This window comes from Haplochromis burtoni, unplaced genomic scaffold (genome assembly GCF_018398535.1).
Source record: "Haplochromis burtoni strain Fernald_Lab_line unplaced genomic scaffold, NCSU_Asbu1 Contig_112, whole genome shotgun sequence".
Taxonomy (NCBI): Eukaryota; Metazoa; Chordata; class Actinopteri; order Cichliformes; family Cichlidae; genus Haplochromis; species Haplochromis burtoni.
Window position 1 is genome coordinate 737461 of NW_024582473.1, and position 12422 is coordinate 749882.

The 12422-nt window shown below is 37.8% G+C and overlaps 1 protein-coding gene across 2 annotated transcripts in view; it reads left to right on the top strand.

Annotated features, from left to right (window-relative positions):
* Positions 1 to 12422, top strand: part of si:ch211-266k8.4 (TBC1 domain family member 10B) — a 73978-nt gene that overhangs the window by 36611 nt on the left and 24945 nt on the right. The gene's annotated exons all lie outside the window — the stretch shown is intronic.

The following is a 12422-nucleotide window of genomic DNA, read 5'->3' on the forward strand; positions in this document are numbered from 1 at the left end:
TATCTGGGACACAGCTTTGACTAAGAACTCTTTTTGTTCTTACTTTATGGCTTTAAAAAAATATCGAGATATATATCGAATATCGCCATCCAGCTAAAGAATATCGGGATATGAATTTTAGGCCATATCGCCCAGCCCTACCATGAATATCCAGATTAGTTCAAGAAGGAATTTCTTTTCTTAGTTTTTTTTGTTTTGTTTTTTAATAAAGGTAGGTTTTACTGTAATCAAAGTCCCAAATGCTGATGCTTAAGATTCTTGAATAGCAAAATACTGTGGCATTAGAGCGCAGGATTGCCAGAGAGATGGAACTTTGTACAGCTTTTTTGACATTTCATTAAAAACCATTTGATTCATGATTAACAAAAATAATTCCATTAATCATCAACTATGATCTGTGCCATTTCTCACCAAGTTCATGTCATATTGGAAATGCAGTTTTCTTTGAAGCCACTTAAAGCTCATTGTTTTTAAAAGTGGTAATGTATATATAAAATCTTTAATTACAACCTCTGTTATTCACAATTATAACTGCATAGCATATTAATGAGCATTTTTCATGGAAAAAATGTATATCCTGTGACCATAGGGGCCTTGAGGTCACGTCCAAAAGCAGGCTGAGTCAGCATAATCTCAAGGCACTCAATTCTCCCTTTATTGCTGAGTCAAGCTGAGAAGCACTGAGAACGCATAGATGTTGTTCTGTCCCTATCCTGGCCCCTCTTAGACCTTTCTGCTTTCTGTCCTCTTCCTGTCCTTCTCTGCTCTTCTATTATTCTCCTTTTTTATTAGGTTCTCTGTTGCCCTCTTTTCACCCTTCAGTCCTCTGCTGCACTTCATCATTTCTCCTTTCCTCTTTGTGCTGTACTTCCATTTCCTCTCTTGCCCTCATATGTCTCTTTCCTTTTTCTTTTCTTTTTTTTTCTTTTTCCCACACCTCCCCTGGTGTAGTAGCAGATGCCAGTGTCCTGTTCTCCTCAGCAGGCTCCCATGATACCTACGCTGTTTTCTTCCTGTCCGCCTGCTTCTTGAGCCTCAGTGCAGTGACTCAGCATTCATTTTATTCAATGCCCCCAAACTGTTTCCTCCAACCAGTGCTGTGTATCCTGCATACATTTGAATTTAAATGCTGTCATATAATGTAATACCCATTTTGGAAATCTGAATGATTCAGTTATTAACTACCATTAAAATTACCACATCAATGACTAGGAGAGGGTAAGGAATGTTATTAGTTGAGAATAGCAGAGGTTTGCTGCAAACCTGTATAACATAACATAGTCTACTGGCTCATCCAGCAGTGTCTAGGAAAGTTTTGTTAATATCAAACCTTCGAGTTCAAATTCTATAATTGCACTAATTTTACCTTCTTTTTTTTTTATGTCAAAGGTGTATTAGCCACTGTTTTATAGATCTCTTTGGTATTAGTTAATTTCTTTTCTATTCATATTAATCATTTATAACATCCAGTACTACAAACAGTTTTACATTTTTGACCCAGATGAAAGTGGGGTTTTGGGGGGTTATTTTTAAGGCATTTTATTTTATTATCATTTTATTTGGTGAATTTTGTGTCCATCTGTTCTCTAAATCTGTTTTATCCCCTTTTCACACCGTTTTTGACCTTGACTCTTTGTCCATCTGTTATTTGGCTCCTGCGGACACACTGCAGTAGTTTATGTATATTAGCGTGTGTGTGTGGGGGGGGAGGGTGTTTGTGTGTGTATGTGTGGCTACACTGCGTCAGAATCTATTCAGGATCATTTAGTGAAAACTGTAACGGCGCCATTTCCTCCCTCTCTGTGCTTCCTCGGTTTATGATAAATGATTCAGGCACACAATACTACCTTTGCAACTTGGTGTATTACATTTTTTTTATGCTTTTGCTGTCATTTCTGCTTCAGACAGCGTAACAAGGGAGTAAGACAATATAAAACAAGTATGATTCTTTCACAGCTCATAGACCTTAACAGAACATTCTCTTAGGGTAGAGGGGTTTAAAATTAGTCTGTTTAAATAGTTGAAAATAGTCTGTGTTGGAACAAGCTAGCAAAAAATAAATGGCCTCAGAACTGGAATGACCACACACAAACAATGACAAGAGAGATGCTTTTTTTTGTTTGTTTGTTTTTGTTTGTTTTGTTTTTTTATTGTGTCAGAGTCCAAAGTTTGTGACCTATTTATATATAAAAAAATAAAAAAGTCTTAGTCTTGCACAACTACTGCAAGTGTCCAGATGAGAAGCTGTTTGAAAAGTTGCTTTGTGTTGTGCATTATGAATGATGTACATTGTTCTACAGTTCGTGACAACCACTTGAAAAATAGTTAAGGATCAGCCAATAGCTATAATCTCTCCACTGTATCCTGGGTCTAGTACGGTGCGTCCACATGGCAGGACACGCTCAGCCAGAGTTTCAAAACATGTTTTCCGGTGTTTGTGTGTTTGCGTATATTGGTAAATAGTCTAAAGTCAACAGGATTTCCAATGGGGTTATACGTAAAAGTAAAGAAATGACCTGTTTTGCAGATGTCTTTATGACTCTGCATTATTGTACATACTGTTTTCCACATCATTATCAACTTATTTTACACTGGTTGCAATTTCTTCTACTCTCTTGGCTTGATCTCTCTTGTAAAAGACATTTTTAATGTCAGAATTCTACTTTTGTAATTAAAGAATATATAAAGTCTTGTTGTCAACAACTGATTGCAGCTTCTGCCTCATGCCAGAAATGTTCTTTCTGGCTTAAAATGGCTAGATAGCATTCACAAGAGATATGTGTGACAAATATTTCATAGATTTTAGGCCAACAAGACATTCACTTTTTGCTCAGCGATCACTTTTTGGCACACCGGAACATGAACCCAGGAGGTGACCACCTCAACAGGCTCCTTTCAATGTGGAGGAGCAGCAGCTATACTCTGAACCCCTCCTGAATGACTGAACTCCTCACTCTGTTGCAAAGGGAAAAGCCCATCCGTCCTTTGGAGAAAGTTAATTTCCACCGCTTGTGGCTGTGATCTCATTCTTTCACCTTTGTTATTTATTTATTTATTTATTTATTTTCAATTTTTCTTTTTAAATCTTGCTAGCAAAAAGGTCAGGCTGAGATTAATATATTTATTGCCTTTCTCAACAGCAATCGGAGTTGCTAAAGTAAAATATTGTATAGAGATGTTTGAAGCCCTGTGATAGACTGACGACCTGTTCTGAGAGCACCCCGCCTCACCCTGTGATAGTTGGGATAGGCTCCAGTCCTCCCTCGAAACTGATGAGTAGAAGCGGAAGAGGATGTCACCTTTCTAACCTCCATTATCCCACCTATGACCTTTCAGTTGAGAATGCTTTCTAGTAAGCTTTTCTCCTAAGGCTTTGTTGTAATTGTCCTTCATCTTAATTTGTCTTTGGTAGTTCACTTGGAATGACACCTACTCAATCAGTCCATGATGTAATTCTCTATTAGCTGAATTTGTGTTGTAAGGCAGAAGAAGTTGGTCAGGGTAGTTGTTTTGGGTAGTCCTTTCAAAGTACACCTGTCTTTACCAGGAAATCCTTATTTCACTTAGTCTACTTACATTCCTCTCCTCTCCTCTTCCTTTGCTTGATTGTCATTGGCATCATTGGAATTCCCTACCCAACAGCGAATCTCACCCAGTATTCTTTGCTAATTTTAAAAATGTTTTGAATTCATATAAATTCTTTTGCCTCCATTTTCACCACCACTTGTCTTTACATAGAAAAAAACACACCTCAAGAAAGCAGTGTAGCATTTGCAGTTTAACATAGTGCTCAAAACTAACACAATAAAATACAAAGTCACACAATAGCGCAAATTAACCAATCAAGGAAGTAGTAGCTTCCATATTTTCTAAGGTACAAAATGGTTTATGTCACTGGAGTGGTCTACAGTTCCTTGGCCTCTCTGATGTCTTGCACTACAACATCTTTACTATTACATATGACCTCATTTATAATGGGGGGCTAAATCTATGTACTGTTATTTCAATGTGCTCAGTCCCAAAGAAAACCCTTGAAGAATCATTTAATTCTACCAATGGTATATGACATGAGACTGAAATTAAAAGCACAGCAAATCAACATATGACAGAATTAAAGAAATGGAAAATGTCATTTCTGTTCAAAATATCACTGACATAGTTGTTGGATTACTGATCTGTTCTGTTAATCAGTTTATAGGCTATCCAACTAATCTGTTTCATCATGTGCATAGTTTGTTTTAAGTTAAAGAATAGTTATATTGATATTGCATCTAAATATGTTTTCATAAGTTAGGAGTTGTCACAGAAAAAACACAAAGCAAGAGACTTTAACAACAGCTTCCGTGTCCTCATGTCTCCTCATTAAATGAGACGCAGGCAGCTGGTTTGAAATTCTGCGCTTGTTTGCACACGGTCCTTAATTAGATGAAATTATGAGCCTTATTAATTATTTGTGATTTGTGTATAAATGTGTTGGATAATGGGATTAGAGGCTGCAGGTGGGAGAGGAGATAAGACTGTGCGAAGACAAAAGCTTATCTTTTTATAGGAAAGAAAGGAAAGCACTGCTGGCTCAGATCATACTGAGCCCCGGACACTTTCCTCCAGGGTTAGACCCTGAAGGTTTTCCTGCCTGGTTGCTTTCCTTTTCTCGAAGTATGTGTGTGTGTTCACATACTCCAACACAACATTGACCTATTCTGCTGTTACACCCTGTGGAGTCCCTCTGGCTATCCTGGCGTATGTGTGTATTGCTATATAATTGAGGTAAAAGGAGAAACGTGCTTGTGTGGGATCAAATAAGAGCAGGAAAGAAGCACTGTTTTGTGCTCATGCATGTGAATAAAGCACCTTTGTTTACATTGTGCTGGAACTTGGCTTTCAGGCTCGAGCAGAGAATGTGCCATCTTAATAATTAATGGATTGTCTTAATTATGTTTACTTCCGTTAAAATCTAGGGCATAATTTGTTAAAGGGGTTATTCGTGTTTTGCATACACATACATTTGGGTCATCTCTTTTCTTGCCAAACAGTGTAAAATAGTTTTCTCTGCTGCACTATTTTAAAAATAGAAAATGCTAAAAAAAAAAAAAAACACAGCAAAAAACGGTAAAACAAACAGGATGTAAAATCGGCATTCATACTGACCCACAGAGAAATTGCAGGGTAGACCTGACTGTTGCCTCCATTATCACCAATCAAACTTACCTTTATCTAACTGTGTTGGATAAAGGTGTTGTGTTAGACTAAGCTATTATCATGTCACAATGGCATTAATGTTGTGGGTTTAAATGAGCAGCATCACATTCTGTTTAGATTCTTTCATCTGTGTAGTTTGACAGCTGTAATTACATGTTAGAAAATAGATAAATGACTGCTTTGATTCTTTTCATGCACTTCCTCTTGTTTATTTTTTTCAATGAGCACATCCTCCCCTTTTTCTCTCAGTCACTGTACTAAGAACATTAACAGTGTCAAAGCTAACATTTATCATATCCTGCCTTTTACTTGTTACTTATTACTCATGCATCTCAGCCTCTGGAGTTCTTGTTAGAACTTTAGCCCTTTGGGGATGAACTTTGACCTTGCAGTAAGGCTTAAGCCATATTAAGAGGCACACTTTGAATGACAGGGTGTGGTAGAGGTCAATACCCATGGGTCAAAGGGGATCAGGGCCAAACAGGCCCACTCCCATCCATTATGTCCTGTTTTCTCTCCCAATCCTCTTTGTCCAAGTTTCATCAGATTAAGTTTTTATAAAAGTTAGTTTCTTGTTTGCACAAGATAATTAACTTATTCCCTGAAGTTATTATCACAAGTTAATAACTTCTTCCTACAAGTTGTCATCCCCAGACTTGTGGGGTCCACTGTCTCTTGTCCTATTTTGTTTTTTCCTCCAGTATTCTGGTTCTTACATAAGCTTTACCTTAAATGTAGTTTATGATTAGCTCAAACTTAGTTCATGGTTAAACAGAACAGTTACAATTTTATTTCTAACTTATCCTCTCCTGTGAAACTCTTTCCTACTCTATTCAGCTTGTCCTCTCTCTTTCTCATTTTGCCTCCATCCTCCTCAGCCTTAGCCTTTTCTTTGCTGTTATTTTCCCTCCTCCCTTCTTCATACCCTGCAACATCTATTCTCTTACTCCTGCCCTGTCATGGCCTCTATACTCTTAAGCCATTGATATACCAATACACTAAAGGGACTTTTCATTTCTTTGTCCACATTAGTGACTGAATCAGCGCATGCGAAGACCTTTTTGTTTTTGTTTTTTACCCAACTCCCCTGTCATCAGTTACTGACTGCTGTTTGCAGTTCTAACCACCGATTAATGCCAATAATAATGGAGCTTCTCCAGTCTGTTGGTTTCATGCACGCAAAGCGACAAACATTCAAAAACAAACCACAAGAATGATTTAGTTGCTGTCTCCTTTTTGAAAAATGACAACATACTGTCTGAGAGGAGATGATCTCCTCGGCTATTTAAGTGTTTTTGTAAGCCCAGACTGTTGTGACAAATAGAAGTGTAGGTGTATGTGTTTGTTTGCTCTCATGGAGCCTGATGCTTGATGATTGAGTCCTTTTGAGGCGTAATAGTTAAGAGGTTAAGATTAGATATTGTAAACACATTCAGGATTTAGGACATAACTCATAATGGGAGTTAAACAAGTTGAACCATGTTTTGACTTAATGACTTCCCTGTTTAAGGTAAATTGCAGAAGGATATCAGGTGCCTATGATGCTGGATGTTTATTTACTATCCATCATTTGATCATGCCAAGACTAACACTTGGCACTATCAAACACAATTTGTCAGCTAAAAGGAGCGTACAAGAGCAAAGGGAAGAAAACACAAAAAATAAATTCAAATGTAGGAACTGAAGCTTATAAGAACCTAAGAATTAGAAGTTAAACCCAAAACTCTGTAGAAACAGGGGCGTAGCTCAAATTGAATAAGAATAAATAAGAACTAATTCTCTAAATTACTATAATGAAAATGAAATGGGGTCCTAAGTCCTCAACTAAGAAAAAAGGTCAAAACTCTGAGATCACAACATGTTTGAAAGGGTGACTGCCATCGGATGAAAGGAATGGTGCAGACAGCCCATCTGCCAATCACAGGCCTAAAATAATTTACTGATCTATGTTTCAAAATCTAACATCTTAACACAGAAAGTCTTCAGCAGGAAACAAAAGGTCTCATCTTAACTGAGTTAAATTATGATTAATTAAATGTTTAGAAACTAAATGTTTTAGTTTCTACACAAACTGTTCGTAAGGGTGAAGTTGAAGTGTTTTGTTGCATTTTCCTGAATATACTGGGTTTATTTTTAACCCCTTTATCTAATTTCCTCCTTCTGTCGTCCTCTTGCCTTTCTGTAGCCAAATGATAATTCTTTCCTACTGTACCCTAAGATACATGCAGACACACAAACCCAGTGAGTAACATGGCACAGCAGTTCATAGGAAACAGCCAGTTATTTCAGTACTTTCAAGACCTTAACGGTCATGTAAGTAAACTTTAAAATCAGTATTGTATTTAAACTAGATTTAAAATTGCTAATAATTAAGAACAATTTCTGATTTATAGTGGTGGCTTTTAAGAGTATGTCCAGAAAGGTCTTTTTTGAGTAGTAAAGGGGAGGGTCTGTGTTTCTTTAAGTGGACCGTGGCCTCTTTGTGGAAATCCCCTTTCTTTTTCTCATAGCCACAGACTTCAGAGATTATCTCAGTGTTCATTTGTCTTCGTCTTTCCTACTGTTTTTGTTCTCGTGTTTACCTTGTCTGCCTTTTTGTTGTTGTTTTTTTTGTTTTTTTTTTCTTTATTAGTACTAGCTGTATAGTTTTTTGTTTTGTTTTTTTTCTGCTTGCCATTGCTCTAGTCGGCCTATTTAAATAGAGCCTATGGAATACATTTCTAACTAAAATGTAAAATATTGAAGCTTTATTTACTTTTCTATAAGACTGACCAGAGGCAGACCTCTAAAATCAATCAGTTGTTCTTGGAGCCTTTTATTTAACCATCTTAAGAATTTAAGATGGTTAAATTCTGTTTTTATTTATTTATTTATTTTTGTTACTTCAGCTAGCCTCTTCTTTTTTTTCTTCTTCTTCTTCTGGAGACTTCCCTCAAAGTTTAGGGCATTTAGAAGAATGCTTCTAAATAAAGGCTTTAAAATATTGATTTCTTCCTGTTAGAAGGGAGTTTTTCCTTCCCACTGTCTCCAAAGTGCTTGCTCATAGGGGAATCATATGATTGTTGGGTTTTTCTCTATGTATTTTTGTAGGGTCTGCCTTACAATATAATGCGTTTAGGCAACCATTGTTGTGATTTGGCGTTGTATAAATAAAACTGAATTGAATTAATTTCAGGAATCAGCCAGAGACATAAAAGGACTACTTGTCCACTTGTTGCCAACCATACTAGAATTTTAGTGTCTTTACCAAAGCAAATATTTAGTGTAAAAAAAATTCTCATCTGTGTCCTTGTTGTCTGACTTATTAGTCTGCAGACTTAAGATTGATTAGTCATGTCTAGTAGGCTAAAATAACAAGAACTTTGTTAGGCCATCTATCTCATAAGAGATTATGCCCCTTGTTTAATGAGTATAACGTATGACGTGCTGAAGAATATCCACAGACATGTTTCCACTCGAGCAGGTTAATTCACAGTTGGGTGTTTTTTGGTTTACACTTAGTTAACTGTAATGTCCGCTCTGAATGCTAGAGTTGTTTTTCACTTCAAGCACACAGTGTCAGTGCTGTTAATGTATACTCAAAATGTAATTATATAATTTGAAATCAGTCATTTGACTGTGAAAATCAACAATCAGTTATTTGGTTCCACCCTGATTCTACGAGCCATTCGATCTCTACAACCACAGTGAGAGCTTGGGCCATAATTCTGGCCCTTGTCCACCTTAAAACATAGTTATCATCCTTCATATCTTGGTGCACACATGAATAATGTGTCTTCATGACGCATGAACCACCGCGTTCTTTCTTTCTCTAATAAATAAACGGAAACAACTGAGGGTACGTTTAGCTTACAAATAAACTATTGCGAATGATGTGACTGATCAGTTGATTACTCACAATGCTGATTTAAATAAGAAATGATATTTTTCATCATGTCTTGTTTGTCCTGCAGGACTTTTTTTCTTTTGTAAAATAAATTAGCTTCTGCAGTGTGCAACCTAAGGTCCGCAGTCTGTGTGTTTATTACATCACCAAACATATGAAAGGATTGCTTAGTAGACAGAAGTCCTGTCATTTACCCTCGGGTCATTATGTCACACTAGAATTTCCAATTTTCAAAAATGCTGGCTGACAGCTTTTCTGCTTACTACTCGTAGTAAAACCTTGTGTTTTCTGCACTGACTCCCAGGTGTCACATGTCATTTCCAAACTTATTGCACAGATTAAAGAGAAAATGGAACATGGTAAACGTCAAACATGGCTCTGACTATTTGTCTCCATGTTTCTCGTCCTCTTCTGTGTTTCTTCCCTTAAGACATTTTGTGTGTCCATTACCACCCCTCCTTTTTGTAAATGATCAGCACTTCAAAGCCTCCATTGAGCAGTGTCAGTAAGCTCCCAGGCTGCAGGATCTGCTGAGCCCAGGCTTACATTAAAGCTTATCCAATCCCAGCTACAGGTGTGCTGCGCTGCCTGTTCCCAGGGGACAAGAGACGCTTCAAACACACCAAAACACAACCTTCAAAAGGCTGCGTGTCATCAGCAGTAATTCCTGAACACTGAGGAATCAGCAGAGTGCTCTGTCATCTGAAACTGACATTGAGAGAGTGAGAGAGAAGCAGAGAGAGTGTGGGCAGAAAAACACACTGTCATTCATACCTTCTCATTATATCCCTGAGTCACAGAGAAAGCCCGGAGCTGAGCTTTCCTACACTCACATTACCAACTGGTTATGTGGGAGTTGGGATTTTGACCATATGTAGTAATAGCTGCAAGTAACCACATCACTATGTTTGTGTTGGCTTTGTATATTTGTCTTTCTGTTTGTGTATATACATGGATATGCATGTAGGTGTGTCTAAAAACAGACCTTGAGGCATGCTGTGGGCATGTGGGGATTGGAGGTGGAGGTTCTGGTGGGGGATCATTGTTCCTCCAAGGTGATGAAGGGAACACTCGTCTAAACATTGTAAAGAGATGTTCTAAACCTGGTTACATTGTATATCGATGATCTATAGTGAGTTCAGGTCGTGTTTTGAAACTCTTCACAATTGTATATCTATTGTCCTGTAAATGTGAAGGTGATCTGAAGGTGTATTATTTAATGTTTTTACTTGTTCAAAGTTTTCAATGTTTTCTTCTAACAAGGTTACAAAAAGCTGTTATGTCCTTCCCACGTTACTTTGAAAATGTTTTAGCTGTCTTTGCTGAGTCAAACGTGGGAAACTGTGAATGGCTTCTGTTCATCTGGACGTAGCGTTTTTGTCACTCATCCAAGTGACTTTTTCAGTCGAATGCCTTATTAAGTTTGTCACCTTCCAGTTGGAATTTCTTGAAAATCTCAGAATATTTTCATAGTGATCCCTGAAATGGAATCTGCCTCATCTTGAGCTGTTGTATCTCTGCGCGTAGCTTGAAGTTAAGTCTTAGCTAGTTTTAATTAAATAGATTTCCATTTGGCTTGATATCCAGGGGTACCCCAATATACCATACATAACATAATCTTTTAGGTCAAGTAGGGCGAGACCAACTCTGTTCTTTCCAAACTCTTCAGTTTTCAGGATCGGAGCATCATGTTAACTAATGATATGGACTCAGCTTGTGAGTTTCAAAACAAGATCAGATTTTGGATGGTGGTTGTCTCCCAAATTTTGATCAGTCAGACAAAAAACAAACGACACACTTGTTTATGGTGAATGTGAGATGAAGTTTTCACTGAAAGCTGCAGAGGTATCAGGCATTAATGCTCTCTTTGTAAGTTTGGACATATATCAGGAATAACTAAGATATTGCAGATCACAACGTAAGCGCAACATTACAAGTTTTCTCACATATCAGGTTTTTTTCTCCTTATAGCTAATTAATTTGTCCCTTTTTGTAGAGCCACTCAACACCACTCATTTACCTTACACCAGATCTTATTAGATTAGATTAGACCAAGTGCTGGGACATGAACTTTTCCCTAACCCTCTGGAGAGGCAGCTCCATTAATCTCTTGCAATTTGAGCCTGTGTCAGCCCTGTGATAGACTCTGGGCTTTTCCAGCCTGTAACCCACCTTTTCCTAAACATGTGCCAAGATACACTGCACACTCTTCTGACTCTTCTCAGTTTAAGGGAATAATTGATAGTGTTGATACATTGAACTGTATATTGTAAGGTTTGGTCTGATACTGGACAGTGTAGCTTTTGTCCTGTAATGCCTGCGTGTATTGTTTAAATCACTGAGGTTCTGTGAAAATGCCGACTGTTAGGTGGCAGCTCCAGTGAGGGTAGACGTGCTTCTAGGGTGAGTTTCAGCAATAAGTCAAACACACACAACAATTTGGAACTTCTAATTATAACACTGAGTCATACAGAAACTTTGAGTTGAGGTCACAGGTGTTCCTGAATCCATGGTTAGTTTTTATATACGTATGTTTAACTGTTTCAGCTCTATGATGTCACAGATAAAGTATATGTCAGAGACAACTATTTGTATTTGCTATTAAGTCATTCCTAATTTGTACCCATGCATACACACGACACAACAGCAGTGAACATACTTTCACGTTGTAATTTATTTTAAAGAGGCGATGAGCTAATGCCACATGTTCTCATCCTGTTAGTCTTTGGGTGGCTAACGGGAGACATGCTCTAACATGTCAGTGTTTTGAAGTTGGCATTTGGCTATGGAAGGTAACCTCTCCTTAACTGATGTCTGACAGTGATTGAGATGGATCGCAGGGAGGGAAGGAAGCAAAGAGAGACATGAGGCTACGGGAGAGAGCCATTGGCAATAAAAGGGGGGAGGAGGGTGTGTCTGGGAAATGGACTTGTTTTAACATCAAAGATAACTATACTCAGGACCCAGAAAAGACCTTGCATTTGATTGGGACACACTGCGCTTTACCGTTGGCTCTTCCTGTTTGCCAGAAGCCTTATCCTTATAAATTAGAAGTCTAAACCACCATTCCCACCCACATGGCACAAACCTGAAATAAATTCAGCATCTCAGACCAAGTTGATATTTTAGAAGTGTTCATTCTGCAGATTCTTGCCACATGCTACAGGTTAAACCCAGTTACTGCAACCATACCACAGCTTTATCTGGCTAGTTCCCAAAATGAACACGAGAACAAGGCTTATTACCATATCATTATACAGCATCTCATTTGGAATTAATGGTTAAAATGTAACATTTCGTGATGCAATTTTGAATTTATTGTTCTCTTGGTGTCCAG